This window comes from Sorex araneus, chromosome 4 (genome assembly GCF_027595985.1).
Source record: "Sorex araneus isolate mSorAra2 chromosome 4, mSorAra2.pri, whole genome shotgun sequence".
Taxonomy (NCBI): Eukaryota; Metazoa; Chordata; class Mammalia; order Eulipotyphla; family Soricidae; genus Sorex; species Sorex araneus.
Window position 1 is genome coordinate 49,792,690 of NC_073305.1, and position 18,451 is coordinate 49,811,140.

Here is an 18,451-nt window from a genome sequence, read left to right on the forward strand (position 1 = left end):
AAATGGGCAGTGAGAGTGGAATGTGGGGGTTCAGCTGGCTACTAGGTCAACAGCTGGTCATATAGCAAGTCATTGAGCCTGCCATCAGATTCACGCCTCTCTAATTCCCTCTCTTGCCTTTTATAAATTAAAAATTTTGGGGCAGTGAGATAGTGCTAGGGATAAAGAACTTACCGTGCATATGGCTGGTCCCAATTTGATATCTGATATCACAAAAGGTCCCTGCACTGCCAGGAGTGATCCCTGAGCACAGAGTTAGGAGTAGCCCTGGTGGAGTGTGTTCAAATCACTTAGGTAAAAAAGTATCTTAAGATTCTTTTTTTTTTTTTTGAGGTCACACCCGGCAATGCATAGGGGTTACTCCTGGCTCTGCACTCAGGAATTACTTCTGGCAGCTCCCGGGGGATCACGTGGGATTCTGGGAATCAAACCCAGCTCGGCTGCTTGCAAGGCAAATGCCTTACTCGCTGTGCTATCACTCCAGCCCCGGTATCTTAAGATTCTTGGGGAGGAGATGGTCAGAAGATTTGGTATATGCTCTAACTAGGCCTGGAGAAACTGAGCCCAAAGGAGAAAATGACTTAGGTCAAGTGTGTAGCTGGGGGTAGAGTTGAAGCCCAGGACTTAACTCCAAGTCTTCCACCCTGATGGCCTGGTTTGGACAGGCATGAACAAATGTGAGCATCAGAGGTTAAGACATCCATTAGCTACAGCCCTGAGAAGTGGCACTTCGTATCCAAGGAGAATCATACAGCAGAGGAATCAAAGCATTAGTAATTTTCATTTGCTCTGTGCTAATTTCTCTTGAGAAAGGTGAGCAAATTTTTTTTAAGCTGCAAGCTGGCAGATTTCATTCTGTGCTATTTCTGAGGTCTTGGCAGCAGAGCCAAGTCTCCACACCAGATCTCTGAGCACTCCAAAGAATCTGGTGCAGGGTGTTCCTGTTAAGATTCTGTCTCACAAGCATCAACAGAATCTGGGGGATCTGGAGCAGAATGAGAGCTCTGTGACAAAGTCCACTTTGGCTTGCAGAAAATGGACTGTTCTACAGTCAAAGAACTCAAGACGGTCTTTGTGGAGGGAGTGTGCAGGTGAGGCCTGTTGGGAGTTGGGGGGAGGGATCAGTGTGTGCCAGCCGGGCTCCCCCAGCTGTGGAGAATATTGTTCATAAATATCAATTACCAATTTTCCACCTGGGCCCGGAAGCTTCCCTGAGCTCACAAGCAAAATGACTTTAATACTTTCATCTCCAGAATTCACTGATCTAGAGCTTTTGTTTACTCTCCGGGAAGTTCATATAATGCACATTTGAGTGATACGTGGGTGGGTTGTGATGCATGCTTGGGAATCTGTGGTCTGACCCAAAAAATTATTAATGAATTTGGAAATGAGAAAATTACTCAGGCACTGGCAATCTCTGCTCTAGCTCTTTCATCCTTTGGAAGGCCCAAGCAGCTTACTTGGCACAAATCATCTTGATTCTAAGCCCCCCCAAATTCCAGCCACTGCTGCTTTGGGATGTAAAGATCTTGGCAACAATCCAGCACTCATGTTCTCTCTGGGGCAGAGAGAGAGGGTCCTTCAAAACGTCCACTTACAGCCTGGTCTCTCAGGACACACACACTCTCTCTCTCTCTCTCTCTCTCTCTCTCTCTCTCTCTCTCTCTCTCTCTCTCTCTCTCTCTCTCTCTCTCACCACCCTCAGTGATCTGCAGGGTCAACCAGGGCCATATCCCAGAGGTGGGGTGGGGCATATAGTGCTGAGGATCAATGGCAGGCTTGTGATCTACCGGTAGAACTGTCTCTCCAGCCCTGACTCTGACATCATTTGAAGTGGGGTCACAATGACATTTGGATATTGTGGAACAAGAATCCTACTTAGAATTCAGCCAAGCCACTATGTAGCTGATGAATCAGTGGCACAGGTAACCGGCTTGTGTCTTTCTGCGGGAACTATAAACATGGGCAAGAGAGACTTGCAGAGAGAGGAAGTTGTATACCTAGGCAGGCACAGAGAAGAGGTGAGGAGAATAGCAAGCTACAAGTTCCCGGCATAAATTCTCCCAATGCCACCCTGGATCTTGTCTGAGCCCTTTGGAGAAGGCTGTGGGAACATGCCAACTGGTAGTTTTTATTAGAACTGTGGCTTATGGAAGCACAAGCAGTAGCCATACCCTCACCCCACAAGATATGGGCGACTCATATCATGGCACAGAGAAGAGTGACAGAGAATGGCTTTGATGTCACAAAAATATTGATGAACCTTGGTACTGTCTTGGCACCCAAGAAGTGTCATTTCATGACTGTCTTCAGCCAGCCTGGGCACCAGCATTCCCAAGGAAAGTACTGGCAGCAACAGTAGAGAAAAGTGAGTTCTGGCCCTTTATTGGCTTTGGAGAGATTTGACATTGACTCAGGACTCCCAAAGAAGAGCTGTTTGTGACTCTGGAACTCTCAGTGATAACTAGTTAGCACTTTGCATGGAGAAGAGTTGGGTTTGGGGAACTGTTAATCTGACTTTCATGGTACCTAGGATAGCCAAACTATGTGAGTTCTCTTCCTTCCTCAAGAAGATCAGTCAAATATCTCAGTATATGGTGGCAGTGTGACATTCTCGGGCTTTGACTCACCTCCCACTGCCCTTTTTGGAATTCAGCACCCTCAAGACCTATTCTTTCTTTCTTGGGTCCCTGGAACTTTCTTCAAGATGTTATTAAAGCTTTCAACCTGCTCCTTCTTCAGGCTGTTCCCTCTTTTTTATTCCTCTTATCTCCTTCTACACTGGCATATGATATATGATATATTCTTAAGGTGCACCTGTTTATTTTTTCTATTATGCTAATTCCAATCCCTCACTTTGATCTTGGTGATACTTTACCAATGCAGGCATTAATGTCCAACACATCATATATTATATATATATAATGTCCAACACACATGCATATATATATGTATATATATATATTTCCCAATCCGAGCTGCCTTGGAGATCTTGGCCCCAGGTCCCACACACCTGGGTTCCTCTGCTAGCTCCATGCACATGGGGGAGCCGGCCAAGGAACCCAGTTGTGCGGGACCCAGGGCTGAGATCTCCAAGGCTGCTCAGATTGGAACTGGGCCTCTTCCACCAAGATCCCCCATTTTCCAGTAGTGAGGCAGTTACACCCAGAGACTGCCCCTGGTGCCATGTAATCCCATCAATGGCCAACATCCAGAGACTATAAAACCAAGCTCCAGGAAGAGAGCAACACAGTCTTTTGCCCCTGTGCCCGGCTTTCTTCGCCAGGCCCCCTCGGAGGGAATGGGCTGTGTTTCCCTCCCCCCACCCCAGCAGAGCCTCCACAGTTAAGGACCTCTGGAACCCAGCAATCGCCATGCTCAAGGCCACTCTTCACACCTTTGGACAAGCCTCACGCATGGAGGAACTGGCGGAGGAACCCAGGTGTGCAAGACCCAAGGCCAAGATCTCCAAGGCTGCTCAGATCATGACTGGGCCTCTTCCACCCAGATTCCCCATTTTCCAGTAGCTAGGCAGTCACACTCAGAGACTGCCCCCGGTGCCATGTAATCCCATCAACGGCCAACATCCAGAGACTATAAAACCAAGCTCCTGGGAACGTGACATCTAATAGCCTAGTTCTCCTTCTTGGAGAACCCGGCAAACTACCGAGAGTATCCCACCTGCTCAGCAGAGCCTGGCAAGCTACCCGTGGTGTATTAGATATGCCAAAAACAGAAATAATAGGTCTCATTCCCGTGACCCTGAAAGAGCCTCCAATCCTTGGGAAAGACGAGTAAAGAGAGGCTGCTAAAATCTCAGGGCATCAGGGGCCGGAGCGATAGCACAGCGGGTAGGGCGTTTGCCTTGCACGCGGCCGACCCGGGTTCGATCCCCGGCATCCCATATGGTCCCCCAAGCACTGCCAGGAGTAATTCCTGAGTGCAAAGCCAGGAGTAACCCCTGAGCATTGCTGGGTGTGACCCAAAAAGCAAAATAAAATAAAATAAAATAAAATGAAATAAAATCTCAGGGCATCGCCCAGATAAAATCTGGAGCTGCTGCACGTGAAACGGACCCTCTGCTCCAAAAGATTATGATCTGAGAGGTCTTCTAGCCCATTTTGATACCCAGAGTGGCTTCTTACAGAAATGCATCTAGACTATGAGCTGTGCTACAACCCCGTGCCACCCGGGGAGGGATTTTCCCTCTCTATCCTGTTTTTCTGTGCAGAAAATGGTGGCAGCAGCAACATCCACGTGGCGAGAGCCACCTCCTAAGACTCCCAACCCAGAGGTATGAGTTTGCAGTGGTGTAGCTCGTAGGCGATCATGGTGGGGGGGCGGTCATTACCGGCACGCCCTCCGCCCAGATAAGATCCAGAGCTGCTGCGTGCGAAATGGACCCTCTGCTCCTAAAGACTATGATCGAGAGGTCTTCTAACCCATTATGGTACCCAGAGTGGCTTCTTACAGAAATGCATCTAGACTGTGAACTGAGCTAAAATATCAGAAATCCAAAATTGAGCTCATAGAGTCTTCATTCTCAGCAATGAAAAGAAATTATTAAATGGTGCCTTTTCAGCAGGCCTGATTGTTGGGGGAAAATTCCAAACAATAATGGTGAGTTCTCTACTGAAATATTGAATGTATTCAAATTATAGAGAGAATAAAGTGAAGATCATTAGCTACTTAGGTGGGGGCGGGGTGGGAGGGGGGTATATTGGGGTTCTTGGTGGTGGAACATGTGCACTGGTGAAGGGATGAGAGTTTAATCATTATATGACTGAGACTAAAACCCAAAAGCTTTGTATTTTTTTTTCACGGTGATTCAATAAAATAAAAATTAAAAAAATAAATAAAATCTCAGGGCTGAGTGTAATAGAGACATTACTGGTGCCCGCTTGAGTAAATCGACGAACAACAGATGACAGTGATACAGTGATGCAGTGATATACCTATCATGTCACTGTCACTGTCACTGTCATCTCGTTGCTCATTGATTTGCTCGAGCGGGCACCAGTAACGTCTCTATTGTGAGACTTGTTGCTACTGTTTTTGGCATATTGAATACACCACAGGTTGCTTGTCAGGCTCTGCAGTGCGGGTGAGATACTCTCAGTAGCTTGCCAGGCTCTCCGAGAGGGGTGGGAGGAATTGAATCCGGTCGGCTGCATGCAAGGCAAATGCCCTGCCCACTGTGCTATCGCTTCAGTCCATATATATGTATATATATATATATATTTACATATAAACATACACACACACATATATACTCAATGCAACAGGGATGTGGAACATCACACAAGCATCTGTTCTACCACTGAACTATGTCTACAATCCACATCTCAACTTTAAAATTATTTTTGGCTCCTCAAAATAGTACCGCTTGCTCCCTAGTCTTTTTACAGAGGCTGTGTTCAATGAACATATGAACCACTGCTGTCAGGCATGGTTCAAAGACATGTTAACAACTTTGTAAAGTAGCTCATGGAAAAGTTCTTTCCAGTCCCCATCAGAAAGATTCCTTCTGCTACAGGAAAATTCTCTACTCCACAGCCCTCTGCTATTTGCTAATTTTCCATGTCTGTTTTAAAATTTCACATACCTAAGCCTTTATTATTTCTCCTAGAAAGATGACCAAGCACTCTCCTTTGATTCTTTTCTGGGAGTGAATTTTATGGAATTCCAAGTCTGGAATTCCATGAAATAATTTGACACTCCCTTTCAGAAAATTTTCCTTACAAAATATCTGGCAATTGTTTCTGTTTGTTTAAACTTAAAAAAATCAATGATTTCAAATTACAAATTCAGTTAAAACTTACTTTGTGATAATGTTGTAGGATAATACTGCCAGAGTTTTGAAGCAGAAAGCAAATGAGGCAGGAAAACAAGATAATCGAGAGGATGATAGAACAGGATCTCTGATTAGTGAAGCACAATTACACGGAGTAAATACAATATTGATTTTTATGTAAAAATCACTCCCAGAAGAGGATAAAAGGAGAAAGCTTGGTCATTTTTCCTTTTTGTTTCTATGTAAGATATTTCAAGTTTTCTGAACTGAATGCATTTTTGTTGTTGTGTTAAATACAGTTCTGGTCTAGATTATTGATATTAGTTTAAATACCTCTGGTAGCCTCCCTTTGGGAATATGTTTCTTTGAAATCTCCGTTGTTCTGTGTCAGGACTAAATTTTGGCCATTCATTACTACCTGTGTGATAGATATTGCACCCCTGTCTGTACTTCCTTGCTAGATGGGGAATTTATTGCAAGTAGACACATATTTGTATATGCTTGATCAAGAGTGAATTCCCCAGTGGCAGGAGTAGACAGAGTTCTTATTTTAAGAATGTGATTTTTTAATATTGAGTTGTAAAATAATTTTATAATGAGATTTTCTCCCCACATAGAATATATGTTTTGTTGACTCTGAGATGAAGACTACATAGTCCATTTATATTTTAGTAAATTATACGAGAAGAAGATGGATGTTTCAGTGGTAACTCATTTTTTTTGTTATTTTTATTTGTTTATAGTACTCAGGGCAAATATAAGATTTTTAACACAAATATGTACACACACACACATACACACACTTAAAAGGAATGGGGATCACATGTGCCTTATGGAAAGGAAGCAGAGAGGTGTGTCCCCATTGCAGCATGGAGTAGAAGGCTTTCTCTTCCCAGAGCCATAGATAGTGTGGCTCTGGAGGGATCAAGGCCTGAATTTGGTGACAGGCCTTACTGGAGCTTAGAGGCACAGAGCATTTGGGCAAAGGAAGCTGTGGTTGTGGCTCTGGTTGACCAGCACGCCCTCACAGCTGCATTTCTCTCAATAAGATCACAAGGGACTATGGAGATGATTCCTCATTTCTTTCTTTTTTGAAAAAGAAAAATACACCTTTTTTTGAAAAATAAAATTTTAAATTTTATTTGAATTTGAGTACTCTTTGGTTTTTAGCTTAGCTCTTTTGAACTCAAAGATTCTCTGGGAATTTTATTGCATGTGTGATAATGCAGAAAGGATCCGGGTTACAAGGATAGTAGAGATAAGGACCAGGAGGAATGTTCCACGGCTTGGAAGCTGGCCTCACATGTTGGGGGAAAAGGCAGCTCAGATAGAGAACGGACCACCAAGTAAAGGGTGCTTGGAGAGCCCGCTTGGGATGGGAGATGGATGCTGAAAGTACACTATAGACTGAACATGATGGCCACTTAATACCTGCATTGCAAACCACAACACCCTAAAGCAGAGAGAGAGAGTAAAAGGGAATGCACCTGCCACAGAGGCGGGTAGGGGGGTGGGCGGTGGGTGGGAGGGGTGGGGATGGGGGTGATGGTGGTGGGAGGAATACTGGGAACATTGATGGTGGAGAATGGGCACTAGTGGAGGGATGGGTACTCAATCATTGTATGACTGAAATTAAGCACGAAAGTTTGTAAGTCTGTAACTGTACCTCATGGTGATTCATTAAGAAAATAAAATAAAAAAATTAAAAAATAATAAAGGATCTGGGTTATGGAAGGCCATTGCTAGAGGAGGAGAATGCTTCATTATTTAATTGACATTTCACACTTTGCTTTCCTACTTTTTCAGATAGGCAGAGTTAGAGCAGGTACTATAGGGTCTGGAGCCAGATTAACCTTGCCTCAGAGCTCTGCTAGCCCCCTAGCCATGCAGAGGCCAGTTTACTGTGAAGGTGACAATAGTTCAATTCTAGGGTCTCTTCCATCCCAGAGGTGACTCAGCCGTGTGGCCAGAATAGTCATTCATGAAGGCTTTCCACTCTGGGGACATCTGGAGATAGCTCAGGAACAAGTGCTGGGAGGCCTTGAGTTTAATCCACAGCACTGTCCTTTACATGCCAAACAGGATCTCTCTAGCACTGCCACTGGAATCCTTGGTGCCATAACAGAGAGAGACCTTCAGAGGGCATGCATTAAACACGGAAATAAAATATGTGTGACCCTTCAGTCATCCTGCACCATTGCCACCACCACTTTGCCAAAAAAAAGAGGAAGAAGGATGTTAAAATAGTTTTTAAAAGAAAGAAAAGACTGTTCCCCTTTGAATTGTATCGGCTTTTACCTTGTGCAAGGTGGCAATGTGGCCCAAGATATTTTTGGGATTTGGCTAAGAGGAAATTGAGTGGAGAATATGCTGCTTTAACTGCAATTTTAAAGTCTTTTGGGAATGAACCAATAAAACAAGTGAGATACTTCAGATTTCTAACTTGAAACTATATGAATAGTACTTTTTGGGGGATGTGATTATTCTTAATTATAAAAAACTGAAAGAAAATCCTTGCAAAAGGATCAGGGAGGTAGTTCAATAGGCTGAGTGTATCCTTTGTATGTGGGACCTCTGGGCTCAATGCCCAGTACTGCATGGTCCTCCAAGCACTGTGGGAGCAACCCTTCACTCTCTAGCACCCCAAGAACCACCAGGTATAGCAAAACAAACAAACAAACAAACAAACAAACAAACAAACCCAAACCAAAAGTATGCAAAGATAAAAAGTGAAACAGAAGTGACAACGTTGAGCAAACCAATCAGTAGATGCTAGAGAAACATTTCTCTTTTTTCCCTTTTCTTTGAGTCACACCCAGAAATGCTCAGGGGTTACTCCTGGCCCTGCACTCAGGAATTACTCCTGGCAGTGCTTGGGGGACCATATGGGATGCTGGGGATTGAACCTGGGTTGGCCGCGTACAAGGCAAATGCCCTACCCGCTGTACTATCACTCTGGTCCCTAGAGAAACATTTGTAACAAGAAATTTCAGGACATATACAACTCATTCATTAATTAACAGAAATAAAAGTTTTAGTCAATCATTTATCAAAAAAGAAATATTGACTTAAAATAATGAAGCACTTGGAGTTTTGATAGCCCAATTAACAAAGAGGAGTAAATCATATGAGCTTATTGGGAAATTATTTAAAAAAAATTTAAATTATTTGATTTGATTCAGAACAAAGATAGCATGAAACTCTTAGTCACCATTGGTGAACATCACAAATAAATGTTTTCTGAGTGATGTTGACTTAAGATTTGTCCTTGACCAGGAAACTTGACATATTACAACTCATATATGAAAGAAACTTGGTAGAATTTTCTCTAAATTTAACTATGACCTTAAGTACTTATCTCATATCACCTATAATGGGTTATGAAGCTGAAGAAAGTTTTTCTTTGATCAAACATAATAGAAAAAATGTCAGAATCTTTCTGTTCTCTTTGTAGAAAGAATATGCAGCCAACAAGTGAAAAAGTGTGTCAGGTGTTTGTGATAATGGCCATGTTATTTTTCCAAATTTTGTAATATCTGCCATATTTTTACATTTGAAATTGCTGCAGTTTATTTCCTCATTATATCATTTACATATCTACATTTGTAAGGAAGTTTTGTGTTCTTTTACTTAAGGCAGAATCTTCAAATACCTGATCTTCCCTTCAGTAGTCAGATGACATGAAACAAAACAAGGACAAGTTTGGAATCTCTTTCTTCTTGTAAAACTGGGGATGGCACAAGTTCTTTTTGGTTATTAGGTCAGGAGATTTGTTATTTTTGTTTTGTTTTGGAGCTACATCCCAAGTGGTGCTCAGAGATTATTCTGGACTCTGTACTTTGGACTCTCTCCTTAAGAAGGTCTCTCTGCACTTCAGAGGACCATAGGTAACATTGGGGATTGAACCAGAGCTCTTGCTTGCAAGGCAAATGCTTTGTCTCTTAGATTGTTTCTCTAGCCCTAGGTTAAATGAGAAAATGAGCCTATGGTTTGAAATGTTATAAACATTCCCCACAGGCACAATCTATTTTGTCATTCAGTGGACCTGTATTAGGCACTACAGATTAGCAGGGAACAAGATGGAAGGGTGTAGTGTTGGAACATTGTTATCATGAAACCCTATCATTGTATTGCATTATAAGTAAAATGTAAATAAGGTCATTATATTGTGCATATATATACATACATATATATATATATATTCGGTCACACACAGGGACTGCCCCCTGCGCCGTGTAATCTCACCAATGGCCAACATCCAGAGACTATAAAACCAAGCTCCTGGACATCTCATAGCCTAGTTATCCCTCTGGGAGAACCTGGAAAGCTACCAAGAGTCTCCTGCCCACATAGGAGAGCCTCGCAAACTCCCCAAAACCAGTAACAATGATGGGTCTCATTCCCCTGACCCTGAAAGAGCCTCCAGTGTGGCACCATTGGAAAGGACAAGTAAAGACATTCTTCTAAAATCTCAGGGCTAGGACAAATGGAGACGTTACTGAGACCACTTGAGAAATTAGACGATCAATGGGATGATGATGATGATGATTGTATTGTAAATAAGGCCTAAAATGAAAAGCTGGGTGTGGGGTGGGTTGGGGGGAGAAGCAGCTGCAGCCTGGAGAAATGCTACAGCAGATAGAGTACTTGCCTTGCATGAGACCGACTCAGTTTCAATCCCCAGCACCCCATGTGGTCTCCCAAGTCCCACCATGAATGATCACTGAGTTCAGAGCCAGGAATAAGCCTAAGAACTGTCAGGTATGGTCTCAAGCCCCCATAAATACAAAAGGGGGAAAAAAACATACTTTAGGGACGTGGGATGGAACTCAGTGGTGGACAGACTGCATCATAGGCTGAAGACTCCCGAACACACCTGTGGTATCCCACCCCCAGTATCATCCTTGAGACAATTTTTTCTGGGGGGGAGTCACATCTGGTGTTGCACAGGGGTTACTCCTGGCTCATGCACTCAGGAATTACTCCTGGCGGTGCTCAGGGGATCCTATGGGATGCTGGGAATTGAACACAGTCGTCCATGTGCAAGGTAAATGCCCTACCCGCTGTGCTATCGCTCCAGCCCCCCTCCTTGAGACAATTTTGCTGGTGATACCTAACACTACAACTCAAAAGTATATGTGATATCTGGAACCCTTACCAGTGGGCATATGCGATACCACCTAAAAAGTGTGCAGCCCTGGGGAGTGTGACAGGCAGCTGTATAATACTGCAACTGAGCCTGAGTGACCCTGGTCATCACAACAGCTCCAACCCAGAGAAAATCCAAATCAACAGATCCCTTAAAGAGAACTTGCCTTTCTAGTTGATTCTTGTTGCTTACTATTCTTGTTTGGTCTCTTGGTGCCTCTAGTCTTCCTAAACATTCCTTCTCTTTTTCAAATCAGAAGACTCATTTGCTTTGGGAATGATGTGCTGCCTTCTAGCTGTGGGGTTTCCCCAGTGGTGATGCAAAGCCAGAGCTGAAGATGGATGACTCAGGGTCCCTTCTAATCCTGCATCAGTGGGGTAAGACCTGGCACTGTGAGTGTTGGTGAGGGAACAGAGCAGCTGCAGGATACTCATTATAGCGTCTCAACAGATGTCTGTCTTGAGGCTCCCATTTCTAACTTCCCTTGGAACTTCAGGTAAAGGAGAGCCCTTGGGACTAGGACACAGTGCATTCTCACGTGTCTATGGGGCTACCTCTCTTCATAGGATTTTTCTGAGGGCAACCCTTCATTTTGGAAATCCTGTTTTTTTGCACCAATAGCTTCCAACGCCCAGCACGCTAAAGCTGGAGAGGGTCAGGAGAGGAGGCAGCCCACATAATTTTGAAGACCAGAGGGTTGGTTTTCCACTTGGACTCGTTGAGTCCAAGCATCTGCTGAAATTTATTTATAGGCTTACAGAAAGGGTCTTGGTTATTCTTCTGCAGAAGCCCAGTGTACTGGCTCTGGTCCAGTTTTGGAAAGCTGAAATGTTTGACTCTTTTTGTTTTATTTTAGGAGTGTGCTATACTGGTGGAATCAAATGAGAAAGCACTGAGTTTTGAGCACAGTTTTTAAAAAGTTTTAAAAATTGTGGATGACTTGGTCAGAGATCCAACAATCACTTGTTCATTTAGCGGCTACTATATTCTGCTAACAGAATTCTGGATTAAGAGATGCTACCCATTTTCTTGTGCTGAGAAACTGCTTTTGACCCTTAACATCCCACAAATGAATTCTGAGCTCTGGATGCTTTATTGCGAACAGTCCTAGATACAGACTATGAACCCCTTCAGGGTAGTAGTCTCATATGCTCAGTTCTAAGAATCAGAAGGGTTCCTGGAACTTAAAAGATGTTCAATAAACATCTCTTGAGTGAATAAATAATGAATGGACAGAGAGCTACATAAATGAAAAGCATTTCCAAAATGGATACAAGCCCTCCTCTACCAAAATAATGTCACATGGTATTCATTTAAAGCATGCCAAGGAAGAATCTCTTAAACAGTATTTGTTTAAAAAAAATACCATGTTTGGGGGATAAAATTTTCTTTGCTGCTTTCAAATAAGCTACTTTGCAGCTCTAGAAGCATTTATCCAAATGGGAAGCACTTAAATATGTGTCAAGATGTGTGGATTGTGAGGAGTCACTATGAGCCACTGAACTGCTCATGGAGTTTAAGGCAGAGAGTTTGTGCTCTAAACTCAGTTCTGATGCATAGATACACAGAAGTCTTAGCTATTACCTAAGCTCTCCATGTTTTATCATGTGCATAATGAGAACAAAAATCATTTCATTGGATTGTCATGGATATTGAATGGGCAAAATTTGGCACAACAGATGTGCTCAATAAAAATTTTCTTTTCTCCTCTCTCTCTTTCTCTCTTTCTCTCTCCTGCTTCTTTTAACCCATTTCCTTCCTGTGAACTTCCCTGGAACTTGGTTGTTTCTGTTCTCTTCCTCAGCAGATCTCCCCAGGAGTCAGGATAGAACCCAGGGAGACTGGGTACTGCTGTTCAAGCCTGCACAGCATTGATATTTTTGCACAGTCTTTGAATGTTCACCAGGAAACAGAGATTTCTATTCATTGGTTTTAAAAAGAAGCCCAGTGCTTGCATTTCTGGTCTCTTAATCAGTGACAGTTCCCATCCTACACCTACCTTCCACCCAACTCACATTTCAGCACTTTGCCATGTTCTCTTGGAATGTGCTCTGTGCTTGCTCCTTTTACTTTTGGCCTGCAAGCTGACTTTTATTTTCTTTCACAGAGATTTTCCTGGGTGAGAAATTGATATTGAAGATAGTTTCCTAAGGGCTTGGGACTGGAAGGTGAAATATATATAATATATATATTTATATATATATATATTTAGGATACATATATATATCCTAAAGCTATTAGAGGTGTAAAGAAGCCAAGCAAAACTCATTCTTCTGGGCAGCACCGACAACTCTACAAAGCAGTCCCTTCTCCAGGTTCCAGGAGGATCCAAGGTCGAGCTGGTCCGTGGTGGCTGCTCCATTTTGCTCATTTTGTGCATTATTTATGTAACATGCCGGTTGTGAGGGAGTGTGGATGTAGATGATTCATAGGCACAGGCAGTTGGAAACAGATTGCAGAATCCCAGCTCCTTTACTTGGGTGTTCCCCCCACTCCCCACCTCCCCGCCCCCAAGCTGCTTCATATGCCACTGCCTACATTCCCTGCAGTGGCCACTCAGGCTAAATTCAGTTCTTGCCTCACCCCACCCCAGGCCCACGAAGGGGGACACTCGCCCTTGGGAGGCCCTGAGTCTGCAAGAAATTCTGAGGGCACACTCGCTCTCAAGATGTATTAATTTTTTAAAACCTACACCAAAAAACAGCATAAGAAATTCTGAAAAAGCTATGATGACTACTTCAATGCCTATCTTTTTAATATCAAATTCTTTCAAAAAGTGCTTCTCGTATGTGTTGCTGCCCCTGCTATTCTTGGCCACGTCTGTACCTGTGCTTAGCAGTCTAGTGGCTGGGAGGCAGGTGGTTTCCTAGCAGATAAACTGCAAATGAATCTCTTCTCAGCTTTTCAAGTTTTGCCCTGTACTGGAGACCCATGTTTGGGTCTGATGGATTGGGAAGAGCACACACAGTTGAGTTAGAAGACTTCTTTGCGGGGGCTGGAGCGATAGCACAGCGGGTAGTGTGTTTGCCTTGCATGCAGCCAACCTGGTTCCATTCCCAGCATCCCATATGGTCCCCCGAGCACTGCCAGGAGTGATTCCTGAGTGCAAAGCCAGGAGTAACCCCTGAGCATCGCTGGTGTGACCCAAAAAGAAAAAAAAGACTTCTTTAAGCTCCTCATCAGCTACATTTGTTACCTGTTATAAAAACAACGTCTTAAGACAAAAGTTACCATAGTCTGTATTGCATGCAAAATTTTATAAGCAGGAGCTCTGAGATAATTTCTTAATAAATTTATTCATGTATCAGGGTTGGAAAAATTACTGATCTAGGAAGGAATAAAGGGGAGCTTGATTCTGCATCCCATATCCCTTATACTCCAACAGGCTTAGCCTGGGCATCTGTTGAGGTTATGGGAGGCTCAGAGTGAGAACAGGCCTATCACACCGCACTTTTCAAGCCCCTCGTGGCATCTCATTTGCCATATCTCAGTGCCTAAGGAAAATCACATAGCTGAACGCAGAGCTGGATTAGATGGACATAAATTGTATAAATATGGCAAGGGATTGACAAACAGAATATGGTAAAGAATTGAGGCAAATTTTGCAATCTACTAAATTTTAGAATCTTGGGAAAAATTAATCCTGAGCCTAACTACTCCTTGATTTAAAATAGAGTTCCTAGTCCCTAGTCACAGAGCTTATGTGGACACCCATGAGAGAATTTGGCTGAATAGGTGAATTCATGGCCAGTTGAGCTCATGCAAGCACTAAGAAACTGGTATTAATCATGCTTTTCCAGGCTAATATGTACATTGTGGCTAACTTCTTTTTCTGATCAGATATTATATTAGGTAGAGTATTATGCTTCTTAGGGTGTTACGGTTATGCAGAGAAATAGAAGCAATTAGATGATATATATGGGTTGGAGCGATAGCACAGTGGGTAGGGAGTTTGCCTTGCTTGCGGTCGACCTGGGTTTGATTCATCCATCATTCTCAGAGTGCCTGGCAAGCTACTGAGAGTATCCCGCCTGCACGGCAAAGCCTGGCAAGCTACCTGTGACATATCTGTTGTGCCAAATACAGTAACAACAAGTATTACTATGGAGACATTACTGGTGCACACTCGAGCAAATTGAGGAACAATGGGACTTCAGTGCCATAGTGCTACAGTGTTACAGATGATATATATATGTGTACACATATATACACATATGTTAATAATGTATACATAATAAACATGTCACATATATCATATATATCAATATATTATATATTTAATAAATTGGATCATTTGATTGTGGAAACTTGATAAAATGTGAGGAGGAAACGTAGAAGGAGATGACACAGGGAAGAATTTCAGTTTAAACATTGAGATATATTCTCACACCACAGAGACTGGCACACATTCAAAACAACAAAAGCAACCAGTGCTGGTGTGGATGTGGGGGAAAAGGGATACTTTTTCACTGTTGGTGGGAATGCCGACTGGTCCAGCCTTTCTGGAAAACAATGTGGACATTCCTTCAAAAACTAGAAATTGAGCTTCCATATGACCCTGCAATACCACTTCTGGTAATATATCCCAAGGTGCAAAAAAACACAGTAGAAATGACATCTGAACCTATATGTTTATTGCAGCACTGTTCACAATAGCCAGAATCTGGAAACAACCCAAGAGCCCGAGAACAGACGACTGGTTAAAGAAACTTTGGTACATCTACACAATGAAATACTATGCAGCTGTTAGGAGAGATGAAGTCATGAAATTTACTTATAAGTGGATGGACATGGAGACTTTCATGCTAAGTGAAATGAGTCAGAAAGAGAGGGACAGGCACAAAAGGACTGCACTCATCTATGGAATGTAAAATAACATAATATGAAACGGACACCCAAGGACAGTAGACACAAGGGCCAGGAATATTGCCCCATAGTTGGAAGCCTGTCTCGTGAGCTGGGGAGAAGGCAGCTGGAATAAAGAAGGGATCAATAAGTCAATGATGGTTGGATAAATTGTTCAGGATGGGAGATGTATGCTGAAATTAGATAAAGGACCAAACATGATAATCTCTCAGTATCTGTATTGCAGACCATAATGTCCAAAAGTAGAGAGAGAGTATGGGGAAAATTGACTTCTATGGAGGCAAAGGGAGGGTTGTAAAGGGTGGGGGCTATACTGGAGACATTGGTGGAGGAGAATGTGCACTGGTGGAGGGATAGGTGTTTGATCATCGTATGATTGAAACTCAAACATGAAAGCTTGTAACTGTATCTCACAATGATTCAATTAAAATAAAAAGAATTGCAGTTTAAATTTAAACAAAGAAAATATGTTGGCAGAATTCCATTTTACGCCATGAACGTCACCCTTGGTTCAATCGTCAACTGATTGGATGAGGCCCACCCACACTATGGAGGGCAATCTGCTTTATTCAAAGCTCATGGGTTTAAATATTAATATTGTCCAAAAGCCAAGTGTGATCTCTCTTTTCTTTTTGTTTGTGGGCCACACTAGCAATGCCCTGGGTTTCTTCCTGGCTCTGTACTGCAGGTGCTCAGGGACCATATGGGATGTTGGGGAATTGAACCTGGGTAAATCGCATGCAAGGCAGGTGCCTCCCCACTGTACCATTTCTCCAGCCCTCTTCTTTTGCCTTTCCCTTTCCCATTTCTTTTTCTTTTTGTATCCTCTCCTCCTTTTTTCTTTTTTTTTTTTTTTGGTTTTTAGGTCACACCCGGCAATGCATAGGGGTTACTCCTGGCTCTTCACTCAGGAATTACCCCTAGCGGTGCTCAGGGGACCATATGGGATGCTGGGATTAGAACCCGAGTCGGCCGCGTGCAAGGCAAACGCCCTACCCGCTGTGCTATTGCTCCAGCCCCTCTCCTCCTTTTCTTTACTTTTTTTATTTTGGGGTCACAGCCAGTAATAGGGTGACTCCTGCTCTGCACTCAGGAATCACTCCTGGTGGTGCTCGGGGGACCATATGGGATTCCGGGAACCGAACCCAGGTTGGCCACGTGCAAGGCAAATGGTCTATATGCTGTACTATCGCTCTACCCTATTCTCCCCTTTTCTATTCTTGGCTGCACAAAGGTATTTTTTTCAGGGATAGAATTAATAATCTCCCCTACCTTCCACTACCTTTATAAACAATGATTTTCTGTTTCTTACTTTTTTTTTTTCAGGACCCGGGGCTGAGATCTCCAAGACTGCTTGGATTGGGACTGGGCCTCTTCCACCCAGATCCCCCATTTTCCCAGTAGCTAGGTGGTCACACCCCAAAACTGCCTCCCCGACCTCTCCTCCCCCAAGCCATGTAATCCCATCAATGGCCAACATCCAGAGACTATAATACCAAGCTCCTGGAAAACATCTTATACCCTAGTTCTCCCTCTGGGAGAACCTGGCAAGCTACTGAGAGTTTCCTGCCCGCATGGGAGAGCCTGGCAAGCTCCCTGTGACGTAGTCATATGCCAAAACCAGTAACAATGATGAGTCTCATTCCCCTGACCCTGAAAAAGCCTCCAATGTGGCACTATTGGGAAGGATGAGTAAAGAGAGGCTTCTAAAATCTCAGGGCTAGAATGAATGGAGACGTTAATGAGACCACTTGAGAAAATCAATGATCAATGGGATGATGATGATGATGATGATGATGATGATGATGATGGAAATATTCAGATTAATGTTTGATCAAACACCTGGGCACATGCGATGAGCCATCACAAATACTATGACTGTGAATGTATAATTATAATAAAATATTTAAGAAATTTTATATTGTTATTGTTTTGGTGCTAGTGATCCAACCCAGAGCTTCATGTATATATCACTTACACTCTACACAGTGCTATAGCTCACCTTTAATTAAGAAAGTATTGAATATTGAATGAATGACTGGAACTAGCAGAGTATAGGAATTAATAAGCTGTTAACCTTGCTTAAAAGAACTGATAATCTAGTAAGCAGTAATTAAGCAGGTAAGGCAACCAAGAATGCTAAATGATATGAGAACTAGTCTTTGGGAAGTGTGCTGATATACTACATAAAGCCTTTCACAGGTATTATCTCATTTAATCTCACAACATACCGGACAGTTGGGCTTTTGCAAGCATTTGCTGTTCATATTGGGACAAATGTCAAAGGTGGGCGGGCGGTTTGGAGACACGAAGGATGCTGTATGGTGGTCACGTGGCTAGTCAGTGCAGAGCCCTGATTGGTACGATACCTGCCCAGTACCCAACCCAGTCTCCAGGCTCCAGTGGCTTCAGATGTCCCACTCAGGAACAATGTCCCATTCTTCCTGTGGTTCTTACAGTGTGGAGGAGCAGGAAGGTGGGAGGCTGAGATGGGATAAATTGGGATGAGCTGTGCTGCTTTTTGTGGGACTCACAGGCCCTCCACCAGGCTGGTTAATTTTGTGTGGCCACTTCCTGAGCCTCCGGATGTGGGAAGGCGACAGGCCCCCAGCATGATTCTGGAGTACGCAAGTTCATCTTGG

General features: G+C 43.2%; 1 long non-coding RNA gene across 1 annotated transcript; it reads left to right on the forward strand.

The window, feature by feature from the left end:
• Positions 1-970: 970 nt before the first annotated feature.
• LOC129404416 (uncharacterized) lies at positions 971-17,643 on the forward strand. The gene is made up of 3 exons (XR_008629844.1): positions 971-1,091; positions 11,200-11,320; positions 17,136-17,643. It is a non-coding gene; the product is annotated as an uncharacterized LOC129404416 (long non-coding RNA).
• The last annotated feature ends 808 nt before the right edge of the window (positions 17,644-18,451 follow it).